Source organism: Anopheles gambiae, chromosome 3 (genome assembly GCF_943734735.2).
Source record: "Anopheles gambiae chromosome 3, idAnoGambNW_F1_1, whole genome shotgun sequence".
Lineage (NCBI taxonomy): Eukaryota > Metazoa > Arthropoda > Insecta > Diptera > Culicidae > Anopheles > Anopheles gambiae.
Window position 1 is genome coordinate 17837560 of NC_064602.1, and position 12343 is coordinate 17849902.

At 43.3% G+C, this 12343-nt stretch overlaps 1 protein-coding gene across 8 annotated transcripts in view; it reads left to right on the forward strand.

The window, feature by feature from the left end:
• LOC1275657 (trafficking kinesin-binding protein milt) overlaps positions 1-12343 on the forward strand; it is a 90483-nt gene that overhangs the window by 28763 nt on the left and 49377 nt on the right. The window contains exon 1 of one of the 8 annotated variants that reach the window (XM_061661447.1): positions 2358-2460. The exons of 6 other annotated variants lie outside the window; for them this stretch is intronic. The gene's annotated coding sequence lies outside the window, so the exon portion shown is untranslated. Of the gene's footprint in view, positions 1-2357; positions 2604-12343 lie in introns of those variants that run through there. One more of the 8 variants, XM_061661448.1, reaches the window with a different exon arrangement.

Below are 12343 nucleotides of genomic sequence, written 5' to 3' on the forward strand. Positions count from 1 at the left end.
TTGGAAACGCACACTGCAGGAGGTTTTCCTGTGTGTTTCCAAATACCTTGAAGCCCCAGCCCGTGGGGGCACGCACCTCCCTATGGTCTACAGAAAAATCCACACTTTACCCGGTGCTGGGATTTGGTGGTACCGTCATTCTATGGCGTTCTTAGGACCGGTTTTCTATTAGTTTTATTCAAAGGCTTACCCACAGCAGTAATCGACCGGAGAGTTACCGCATGGAATCACGTGCTGCTGCGTTCATTCCACCTACTGGATTGCCCACGAGTTAATCAATCTAAAGAGAATGCGATCGAAGTTGTCTAGACACTAGGGCTAGAAATTCCCTAGTAACAGGGATGCAAACAGAGACCGAAACAGTCCACTTGGGAGTGATTCGAAACGGAGCGTTAGCGTTTCTATAATCTTTTTGTTCTCCCGAAAGAAGTGACGGAATGTAACGCGCAAAGCTGTGTCAGTGAGATCATCAACCCCTCCTTATTGATAAGGGGGTGAGTTAATGTTGGTGAAATATGTATGGGGAGGTGCTTAACATAGTCGAGAGTTGGTATTCTCTCTTTCATTCTAATTGGCTCTCTCGATATCTCTCTGTTTACAGTGGTATAGTTAGAACCGTTTAGTTTGAACTAGAATTTAAAACACACACACACACACGCACGAATTGTGACCCTTTTTCGCACGTGGTGTTTGCATTGTCGTTGCGCAAAATTGTTTGCAGCACTACGCGAACAAAATTGTCACAGTTAATTTGCATTCTCTCCTTCACGATTCATTCCGCACGGAAGCCGGTGACGGTTGAATCACATGTTCACCGTTCACGTACGGTGACATTCTCGCTCGATATGCTGTATCAAATCAACCCATTCTCGCTTTTGCTCTATGTTGAGTCAGCTGGTTTTGGTACTTGCTCTCGGTTCTGGAAGTGGAAAAAAGCAAACGGCGAGAAAAAACACGTTTCTCGAGAGAGAGAGCCACAAACGGGGCATGTGTTGGTATCAGTGCCTAACCGATCGGCCTTTCTATCGGTTCCTATCGGGTTTGTGCGACCGTTTAACACTTTGGCTACCAAGGGGGAGTATGCCCCGTCATGTGTACCGTAGAGCTAGCAGGATGTGCGTGAACACGGATCGATCGAGAGAAGCGAACACGCTGTGTGTTGGTGGAGCTGAACCACACCGTATAAGTGGTGGAATGTAAAAGACGGAGAATTTGAGAGAAACACTCCATGGCAGGGGTGAGCAACTCGATGTGACTTCAACTGTACGTGAGAATTGAATCTGCATTTGACTAGGATGATTTTTTAAAATGTTCGTTACTATTGTACTTTGGTAACAGGTAGCGCAGCAATTTGACAACTTCTTATATTGTTTTGAGAATAGTGTTAAGTTTTGATATATTTTATGTTCTTTTTGAATTTCTCTAACTTCTGAAACGCATATTTCATAAAATTTGCGCCAAAGCTACCTAGTTTCTGTAAAATTATTAAATTTAACAATATTTCGATACTGTTCAATCGTTTAATCGATAACACAAACACTTTTCCTTTAAGAATTCACTAAACGCGAAAATTTCAGATATGCTGCTATGCTCGGTTCCGTACAATAGCGTATATTGGAAAATAGCTAAATATATATCAGTTTCTATCTTCAATTTTTACACAAATTGATATTTAAAATAACGCATTCATTTGTAAAAAAGCTTTAACAATTTAAAATAATTTAAAAATAAATTTTGTTGTTTCGTATCCTAGTTTCGTTCTTTATTTGAATATCGTTCTGATATATGTTACACAAAATAAACTCATTTAATAGTAATGAACAAAATAGAACGACTTTTTTTTTTAAATATTTGAGAATTCTATAAACCTCACATTTCAAATTGATTAACATCCCATAATAAACTTTTCATATACATTTTACAAGCCAAAATTAAGTACAAGTTTTGCTTAAATTTTAGCTACCAGTAAGAGTAAACAAATAGCTTATTACGAAGGTACAAAAAATAAGTTTAAAATTTGATTGTACAGTTCACGCTCGGTAATCCGCACCTTTTTAATCACCACGCTGGATAATCCGCACTTTTGCAAACCAATTTCATGAGATGAAACAATGTTCGGTCAAAGATAGTGAAATATTATTTCACATTTGTTCCCAACTCTTTTTATATATTAGTTGCTTTTTATACATTAGGCAACAAATAATTTTCGATAGAAACGTTCACTAAAATGTCGAGTGCATCAAAACATATGTTGCATTTTGTTCAAAATCAAAGCAGGACTTTGCTGAATCGCTCATGCTCGCTCCACAAAAACCCGTTTGCTCAGCCCTGCCCTACTGCGATGGCGCGAGAGAGGGAGCGCGTTTGGAATGCGTCTCGAGCCGGGCGCCTTTTTGTTCGCAGTGTTAGTTTGTTTTCACGTACACGGTGTGTCGGTCGGAATGGTGCGGATTGTTTAAGGTTAGGTTTGAGCCGCGGTGCAGGAAAGGACTTTGCTTTTTTTTTCGTTTCCGAGCGATCGTGTTGTTTTCTTTTTCCCCTCGCAAACGAACCTCGTGGTGTGTGTGTGGTGTGCGTTTGAATTACGATTTGGCGTGCCTGTAGTAAGTGCATCCTCCGTGGCACAAATGCTTCGTTCTAATACAACATCCGGGCGCGGGTTGCTGCCGAGTGCCATGCAGATTAATCAATTTTCTGACCTAGCCTGTCGGTGGTCAAATTCTCTCCGCTAGAAGATTGCTGACAGAGCGAGTTAGTTGCAAGAAGCGGTGTGGCGCTGGTCCCCTCCCTGGTGTAGCGTGTTTGTGTATGAATATGTGTTTGTACTTCACTTTTCTCGTCCGGCGTGCGTGTACGCTGCGCTGCTCCACTGAGGTCAGTCAGCCGTCGCTGACGTCCATTTCGCGGTTAGTGAGAGCGTGAGTCAAAAACGAATCCGTCGTTCGCGCGACGGCGAAGAGCGCGTGGTGGCGTTGTCGCACCGTCCGCCGTCAGCTGTCCCAAAACCACGGGGCTCGCCGTCTCGCCGGATCTTACAACCCCAACGCAACGGGGTCCATGTGTGGCCTGGCCGTACATGATGTGGTGTATTTATAGAAATTCTCGGCAAAGCCGACGCGCCGCAACGACGGCCTGTTCCTTTACAGCCGTGCGCATTACGAATACACACCGCTCCGTAAGGGTGTTTTGTGCTTACTTGCGCGTTTTTCTCGGCGGCTTGACACGCTCTTCCTGTCCCCTGGTTTGGGGCACTGATGAGGGTAGAAAAAGCCGGTTTAGCGACGCATAACGTGTGTGTGTGTGTTTGTGCATTTATGCCATTACTGATATGATTGATGGAAAATCATTACTAAAAGAGCCTTAAATGTGCACCGATCGATGCAGTGCTGTGTCGTCGCTCCCCCGGTGCATCCATTTAGTTTCCGTGCGGTTCGTGCGGCGGTGTGTATTTCCGGTGCGTGAAAAATCTGCTTACCGCGACACCGGCACCGACGTAATCGCAAACAGAGTTTCAAAAGTGCACGCTAGAATTAAAATTAGAATGGTAAAATTGGTTTTACACCGGTGAAAAGTGAGTGCAAAGCGAGCGTGAAAAACAAAAGATAGTGAAAATCACCGATACCGAAAGCAACAACAACAAAAACGAGGCATACTTCGATGGGTTTTCGTTTTATCCGTTGGTTTGTCGAAAAAAAGGTGGTAGCGCTTTTCACCGCGTACAGTCGGGACGACGCACGCGAAAGGTCTGTAAAGGAGTGTAGTGTACGCGATTGCGTCTCCCTAGCAACAACACGGCGCAATTCTGCAGAGAGCACGGAAAAAGCTTTACTGTTACGTGTCCCTTTTGGGTTGGATGTGTCTCTGTCGGAAAAGTGTTACCAAACTGTGAAGTGAAATAGAAGGAGCGACACAATTGCTATTAAACAATCGCATGGAGTCACCAGGATGCTGTATTTCTATCTGGATTTTCGTATTAACAGCAGCAGCAACAGCAACAGTGGCAGCAGCATTACAATCTAACAACGAAAATGATACTGCAGGAACTCTTCTCATTTCGCATCACAAAATTGCATCCATTACAAACTGCATCGTTGCATCGTCTCCTAAAAAGGAGAGAGAGAGAGCGAGCCTTTAATTTACGGAGATGCAATAGTTTTTCAAGGACAAAATCTCACAATGACGTCGCGAACGCATCGCTGTTAGTTATCCATTTCCTGACCGAACGACCTTTTTACGGTAGCAATCGGATGCCGGAGAACATTCGCGGGCTTTGCGGACACCACCCACCACCTTCAGGTATCAGTGGTCGCGTATGTCAGCCTGTGTCCATTTTCGACCGTGTAGAAAGCGCATTGAAACCGAAGCACCCTCCCCAAAACGTCATTGTGGAGCCCCACCCTCCTCCTCGGCTTTTCGTTGTTTCTGTCGTATTTTCAGTTTCATTACGCGTGGACGGAGCAAATCTCTCTCTCTCTCTCTTTCTCTCTTTCGGTGGCGGTGACTATTGGTTTTGGTTGTAACGGGCCAACATCACCACCTCACCCATTGAGGAGCGTGCGCGGGGAAATTGTGTGTGTCGATCACACACCGTTTTCGGACGCCGTGAGGACGAAAACCCAATGGAGAGAAATTTGGAGCCTCCATCGGCGGGAGTCGGTTGAACGCATCCGACCGATGAGAGGGAAAAAAAATTGAAGCACCACCACTCATCCGGCAGAGCCTCTCATGTTGCCTCCCTCAAGCGTTTGGGGGTAGTGACGACGGCCTTGGCTTTTCTTGAGAGGTGGAGTGATTTTCCAACCCGACAAACTCACCTCGCCAAGCGTTCCTTCCCCAACAGTGTAGCGTTGGGGTCGATGCAATCGAGCAAAAACAAAAACTACTACCGTTCGGGTACGGCATGTGATATGTTAGCTTGCGGAAAAAGGAGTCAAACACATTCGATTGCTACTGCCTGCCGCCGGTGTTAATGGTCTTGATGAAAAAAAAAAACTGTAACATGCAGCATAACACACGATCATCTTTTTGCGTGTTCCGTGTGTATCTTTTCACTGAAGGGGGGTTGGCCACTGGCCCAACAGTATCGATATTGTGGGTGTTGATGAGGCGTTGTTGTGGTGGATGAGGGGAAAAAAGGGAAAATCTCGGTTCCTCAAACAAATTTCCTTTTCACCCTCCGCCCTCTACAACTTGATCGGTGATCGCATTCGTACTACTTTTTCCTCGTTTTTCTCCATGATGTTGATACGGTTTGAAGGCGAAACCTTGTTTTCTTTTTATCTCCAGACACAAGGTACCGGCATTATCATCAAAACTCGTGTGTGTGTGTGTGTGGTGGCGATAAGATTAGGTGTATCACGGGTTTAAAACGACTCTATCTCTTCATCACTCTGGGGAGAGGCTACACAGGTGGGAAAGGGGCAGCAAGGAAGACTTTGTAATGCCACCGGTTAAGATAATAGGCACCCTTGAACGTGGGGCGACTGATCTGCTGGGTGGCATGGTTAAGTTAATTGGTGACGCTTGTTACTCGCCTACACTCGGGGAAGAAGAGGCGGAAAAAGAAACAGCAAAAGTGCACACTTAAAAACCACATCAGCTGTGATGTGTTGGGAATGATGAGGGGTTGGATGAGTAAACAAATTCCGACTACAAACAGCCCCACACCCTGTGACACGACATCTTTCTAATCCCTGGATTTTGCACACTGTTTGAGTGTGTGAAATAACACATTGATAAAAACAAGTACCCGTGTAGTTTACCTGTTATAACTTTGCACCTTCTTTTTTCTTTACGTGTAAATAAAAAGGGTGATTTTCAAGCAGTGTGTGATGTCACGTTTTTGCTAGGAAAAAATATTTGTTTTCAACTAGTCGCACGTAACGGCACAATAATTTGGTAGTTATTGACACTAATGTAAAGAAGATTTTGATTCCTTTTATTTAAGAAGATTTGGAATACCTTGAGCAATGAGGTTAAAATTGAAAATGAGCTCTAAAATAAGTTTTACATCATTTTTTTTTATTAAACTGGTTTGACTCATTGAACACACAGCATCTTGCGAACATCGCATAAGATTGCACATAAACCTGGTTTCTCTTTAGAGCTTTATTTAATTTAAAATTTATACCATAGTCATATTTCTTCATCTTCGCCTACCTGATAGAGCCTATATAAATGGTAATGTTGAGTACAAAGCAAGACATACATTTTAATAGACAGCCTGACTAAAAATTAAAAAAAGGTGTCAACTAATTCATCGACACTTCTTTGATGTGACTTTGAAGGTGGCTTTAATAGAAGGTTAAGCGATGTTCCACCTTAGACCCTTAATCTCGAACCAGCATGGGTACAGGAGAGAATGTAAAACTGCACAGAAATGATGTCAATTACATGTTTGACAAGACCCATTATCATAACCGTTAGCCATTGTCGGCACATTGCTTGATAGCTTTTTTACTACACCCTTTTTTTTTTTGGAGTCCGCTGGTGTGTTCTTCCTTGCCTTAGCTATTAGTAAAATCATCATCGTTTTTTTTTCATTACAAGTTGACCCTTTCCTTCCGTGCCTTGAAAAGGGCTTTCGAATCGCCATGCACATCTTGCGAGAGATGTCAAACCAAACCATCATCCAGGCCACCGGGTGTTAATGAATTTTCGTGATTTTATAATTTGCACCTTCTCCTTCTACGAGGTACAGGCGGAAGAAAAATGCTGTCCGGATCATTAGTCGCCGGCATTATTATTCTATTGACTTGGGTCGCTTTCGAAGCGTTTACGAGGCGTTTACATTTTCGTTTCTCTCCCATTGCCATGGTCGTCTTCGTCGGTTGAATTGCATATATATGGTCATGTTCCTGACGTCAGTGAAACATCAAGCATAACCGTTAAAGTTGTCCAGGCTTCTGCTTTATGTCGAAAAGACATGATGTTCCCGCATTTGTGACCTATAAATTGAAATTATAGGGGCGTCATGGGTGGCGCTATTGGAATTGGTAAGATGAACATCCTCAACAATTTTACCTGACGACAGAGTTATGACCTCGTGCCCTGAAACTATGGAACTGGGTGTTGAGAAGGAACATGAAACCATGATACCCCAAAATATAGTTCCAAAAGCGGAAGTTAGGCTTCCTGGAGGTAAATGTTTGCACTGAATGTTTGGACATTTTTAGCTATGGTTTTGGAGATATGAGCTCGGGGACGCTCTTTTCCTTCCATTTGTTTGTTCTCGTTTGCTGTGTACAAATAGACAACGTCTCGGAAGATGCTGAGTCCTAAACAAAGTACTCTTCATGAAGATCTTGAGGGTTCTGACGTAATGCAAAGGGAAACGCTTTAGAAGATGAGAATATTTTATTCATGCCAAGACCAAGTGAAGAATTCAGAGAGTCGGTACTCATATGCTTGTGATTATCTTCAGATAATGTTTACACAAAACCTTTACTGGGAGAGGATAGCATCCCTTGGGATTGGATGAAATGGAAGCTGTGATGCTATTTTAGGAAATACCACCGAACGGATGTCTGGAATTCGATAGAGAGCTTCCGTTGGTACTGATCGTCCGAGAATAGACGGAGTCAGTTTGAACGATGTTTACGTAGATCAGGGTTGCAGATGAATTGTTATTTAATGCTTATCGAATACATCGAACATCGTCATAGCAGCAATAACGTTGGCTTCAATATTACCAATATCATTCGAAGGCTGCTAAGAAAAAAAACTCCTATCTCTGCATCTATATAGTATGCATTAAAACCCATATCAGCTTACCAAACCATAAAGCCTATAACAAAAACTGCACCCCCAATAAAGTCCAAGGCGAGAGCTAATGAGCTCGCCGTGGTGCTGTGTGTAGGTGGCGCAACAAGTGACCACATAATCCGTGACCGTGTGATCGCAACGATCATCTCGGACGAACTGCACAGCCGTGCATTCATCGTAAATCACGTTGCGGTTTAACGTCAGACATACACACAAAGACAGAAAGAAATGATCCAGATTAAAAGGTAACCTGTCAGCTTACTGTACTGTTCAACATAGGACAGTGACAGTTGCATGAAACATAAACTACAGCACGCTCATCCCGGGTAAATGGTCAATCGGCATTTTATGGTGCATTCCGTCACATATGCGATCAATTTACCTACCGGGAGCTGTCCCCGCAGAATGTTGAATGTTCCAAAAAATACTCTACTCCTCACTAACTGCTGCCCACACACGCTTGCATACGGATGATCATCACATGCAGTTTCATGTTGCGCGTGCATCTTCGGCTTTGGTTTCTTTTTGTGGTAGGTGTAGGTGTTGTAGATTGCATTTATGCTTCCGTAAAGTAGGTAAGAAAGAGTACGAAACGAAGGTACGAAACACAGAAACACCTCAATCGAAAGACTCTCTCAAACGTTTAGAGTGTGTTAAATGATTGCCATCATGATAGCGTTGCGTGTGTGTATTCAGCCTCCACTGGAGCAGTAATAGTTTCAAAAGCGCGTCCACTGATAATAACGCGGCTAATTGTAGCTTCCTCGTACGACGCTGCTCGTGATGATCGTGGACGCGTATCGTTGGCTATCGATATCGTTGGCCGGCGGCACAGCCCCGCATGTTGCGCGTTTTCTATGCGCAACTACGCCAAATCTATCAAGCCTTTTGTGTACATTCATCGTTCCGTGATCGTCTTTCGGTGTGTTTCCTTCTTATTTTTTCTACACAACGATTGCGGTGAGTGATTGCGGAACGGATCGGTTCGATCGTTGCATTACCGGATCATAAAAATCTCCACCCGAAATGCCCATTAAATTTGCCTAAAAATGCGCCTGTTTCTCGTGTTGCGTATTCAGCGTCGCTGCGCTGTCGGAGCTCCGTCAGGTCTCTGGTAATTAAGTCTTAATTAGGGAAGAAAAGCTATTGGAATTGTTGTGTGGCATCCCGTGATGACTGGTGTCCTCTCTAAACTGACCCAGATTCTTTGCATAGTCATGCACAAGCCCGGACGATCGATCACACCATCACGATGCAATTTGCACGATGAAAAGCGCATCGATCAGGGAAGTTATGGGGATTTTTTTAGTGGCCACAATAATACGCTCATGCTCGCCTTTTACCACGCCGGCGAAAACGGGGGGTAGGAAGGCAGGCAACTTTTATTGGTACGATGACAGATATTGGATGGATTAATGATAGGGCAGGCCAGTGATAAGATAATGCTAAAGTGTGCTTTAAGCACGGCAATAGCGGAATAGTAAATGTCGTTGCATCCACGGCGGTATTTGTTATACCTCTTCTTCCTGCAACAAAAACGTTAATTTACCCACGAATCAGAGGTTGGTTTCTTGTGGTAAAAAACTATTATTTAATTGATCCTATAAATGTGTGCTTCGTCGCATTTGGAGAGTGGTCAGGCTGTAAAAGAAAATCAAACTATTTTCCATTTTACCTTGAACGTTTTCGTTTTTGTCGCCACAGCCAACCACCCGACGCGAGTGTCATGTTAACCAACAGGGCCTGATTGAAATGCATTTTGAAAGCGTATCGTGGTGATGCAGTAGAAAACAGTAGCGTTAAACGCTTTCCTAAGGAGAGGGAGTGCGTTACATTCGCTGATCTAGTTAAGCCATCGTGGGGAAAAGACACGTGATTGTTGATGGTTTATGTTGGGCAAATATTTTACGAACCTTCTAAAATGTTCTAACAGTTTCCTTTCGCATATCAATCGATCTCCAATAAATAGAAAGGGAAATGCGGGTTTTTTGTGTAAAAGAAATAACAAATGATTCCATGATGAGTTAGGAAAAATTGGCCTGTTACTTTTATCCCCCTAACCTTTCGCTATTAACCTAAAATGATATCGACTTTGTTGGTGGTTTCTGTTATTATTACATCCCCTCACAAAATGGTGCCACAAAATGGTCGCTGAGCTAAAAGCTTCACCGTCCCGAACGCTGAAATGTCAACAAACGCACGATAAAAAAGAGTGTACCATATACACTTCCAGCCTGAATGTGGTATATCACGCAGTGTTGAGGTGAGCCCAAGGAAAAAAAAAAAAACATGGAAAACCTAGTCCGTCCAGTATCGATTTTCTTCGCTTAGCAAAGATTTGCGAACAAGCGGGCGGTAACACGATCTAAAGGTGAACACACTTGCTTGAGTCGTCGGTCAGTCGGGGGGATGTAATTTCAATCTCACCGGTGGGCGTAACTTCTCACAACTTCTTTGCCAATGCTCCTGCCGGATGACTTTGATACTGCCGAGCGTTGAGTTCGAATGATCTACTAGTACAAGCCAATTCACGCCAAAGCATGCAAATTAGAGCTGAGTGGAAGGAGCAAAACCGCCCGTCAATCGGCACACAATTGGTCACAGTTTAATCGCCTTTTATTGCTGACGATTAATTTCGCTACCTAATCTCCTCCTAGGCTTCGTCGTTGTGTTGTTTTCCGAGCCGTATCGAATGGAAGAAATACAACTTTATTGGAGTCAATGGTGCTCACAATGTAATCGATAGCCCTTCCGTTGCTGTGCACCGTTTCTTGCTGTGGTTATCTCAAAGGAGAAGAATTGGAACTGTTTTCCAGTATCAATGAACTTATTTTACTGTCAACGGACAAGTTCAAATGTGAAGAAACTTTTAACTTATTATTAATTTGAAATCAATATTGTTGGGTCAGACATTGTTCCTTTTAATCGACCTACTTTTTTTTTTTGTAACCTACTTGCAAGACAATCACAGCCGGGGTGGCCCTGCTATACTTCGTTCCCCTACCGTAAGCGGCACACATCTTACGAGGGTGGATACACACTAAGATCGCTTACAACAAAAAAGAAACCTTCCCATGTATTTCGAAGCAGTTTGGTGGAAACTTTTCATTTCATGCTCACTGCGTCGTCGCTAATGACATCGATTAAAGCACGACGGATACCCCCATTAACGGGACCATTCGGGTGATGGCAGGTGGTCAAGTTTCTACCGAAAAAAACTGTATCGAACCACATAGCATCAGATATGGATGACAGCAGTGTTTTCCTCCCAACAACACAGACGGGGTCGATTTGTATTAAGCCACCCAGCTTTTCTCCCCCCAAAAATAAGTGGGGAACGACAGATGATCGGTTCTGCTCAGTTGCTATCTGTGACGCGATTATGTTAGGGCTCTCGATGGAAAAAATTGATATGCGATGGATCAGGTTATCAATATGCAAACACAATTTAGGTGTGTGACCGAGTAACTATAATTAAGTGTCGTTTTTGATAGAAGCCGACATGACATATGGCCACTAATGGAAATCATAAAAGATGGTGTTTTATCTGAATGGAAAAGGATCATATACTTATTGGAAAGTTTTCTAATAAACAGTTAGTCAAGCCGAAACAGAAAATAGTGTTAGCACTCCCTAAATTTAGAAATTACCACTCTTTTGAATTAAAAATATGTTAAAAGAACCTTTTTTTCATCTGGACTCACTGGACTTCAAGTCCCCAGAATACATCGGTTATTTGCAACAACAAATCCAAAAGGTAATTTCAGACAAACAACCGAGGCTATAATTTCCTTGATAACGAGGTAATCAATCGCAAAAAAATGCACGTTGCTGGTTCACCTTGTTGCTTCATTCTTGTTTCACCTGATAAACCAAATGTCCGGCAATTTTCCCTCCAAAAGAGTGTAGTGTAGTACCTGCTGCTGCGCCATGCCGTTCGGCACGTACGCACCAACATTCGCATTCTTGCACCGTAGTATTTCACGTTGTAATGCTCCACCATGTTCTTGTTATGTCGATTCGGACCAATCATGGTGAAAACCCCCGTCTGCAGCTGCATTATTCATTTCGATGGCGATGTTTCGTCGATGCGTCTGCATGTCAGTTGTGCCGGGCTTGTAACAGATCAGGCGGCACGTGACATTTAACCTGGGATTAAATTTCATTCGATTCCCTTTTTGTAAAACTCCTCAAGTGTGCTTCAACTAGCTAGCTGTAAGAGATGTAGGTGAGGAAACCATACTGAAACAACCACTGAAAGGTTTCCGATTTCCATTGAGCCCTTTTTACAGCTCATCGGATATGGTATTGTGCGTTTATTATTATGCGAAACGGCAGAGTTGCTTTTTCCACTTCTGGAGATGTTATTTCATCTTCCTGAAGGAGCAACGAAAGTGAACAACGTAAACAAGTGATCCAATGCAGGGATCATTCCAGCTCCTGTCTATGTATGCTTTTTTTGTGGTGCAAAAGATTGTAGTTCTTCATGTTCGAACTTGCTGCTGCTGCTGTTGCTACTGCTGCTGTTGTCTTCTGTGTCCGAATGCCATCTGTGAATCGCACAGCACGACCGGGCTCT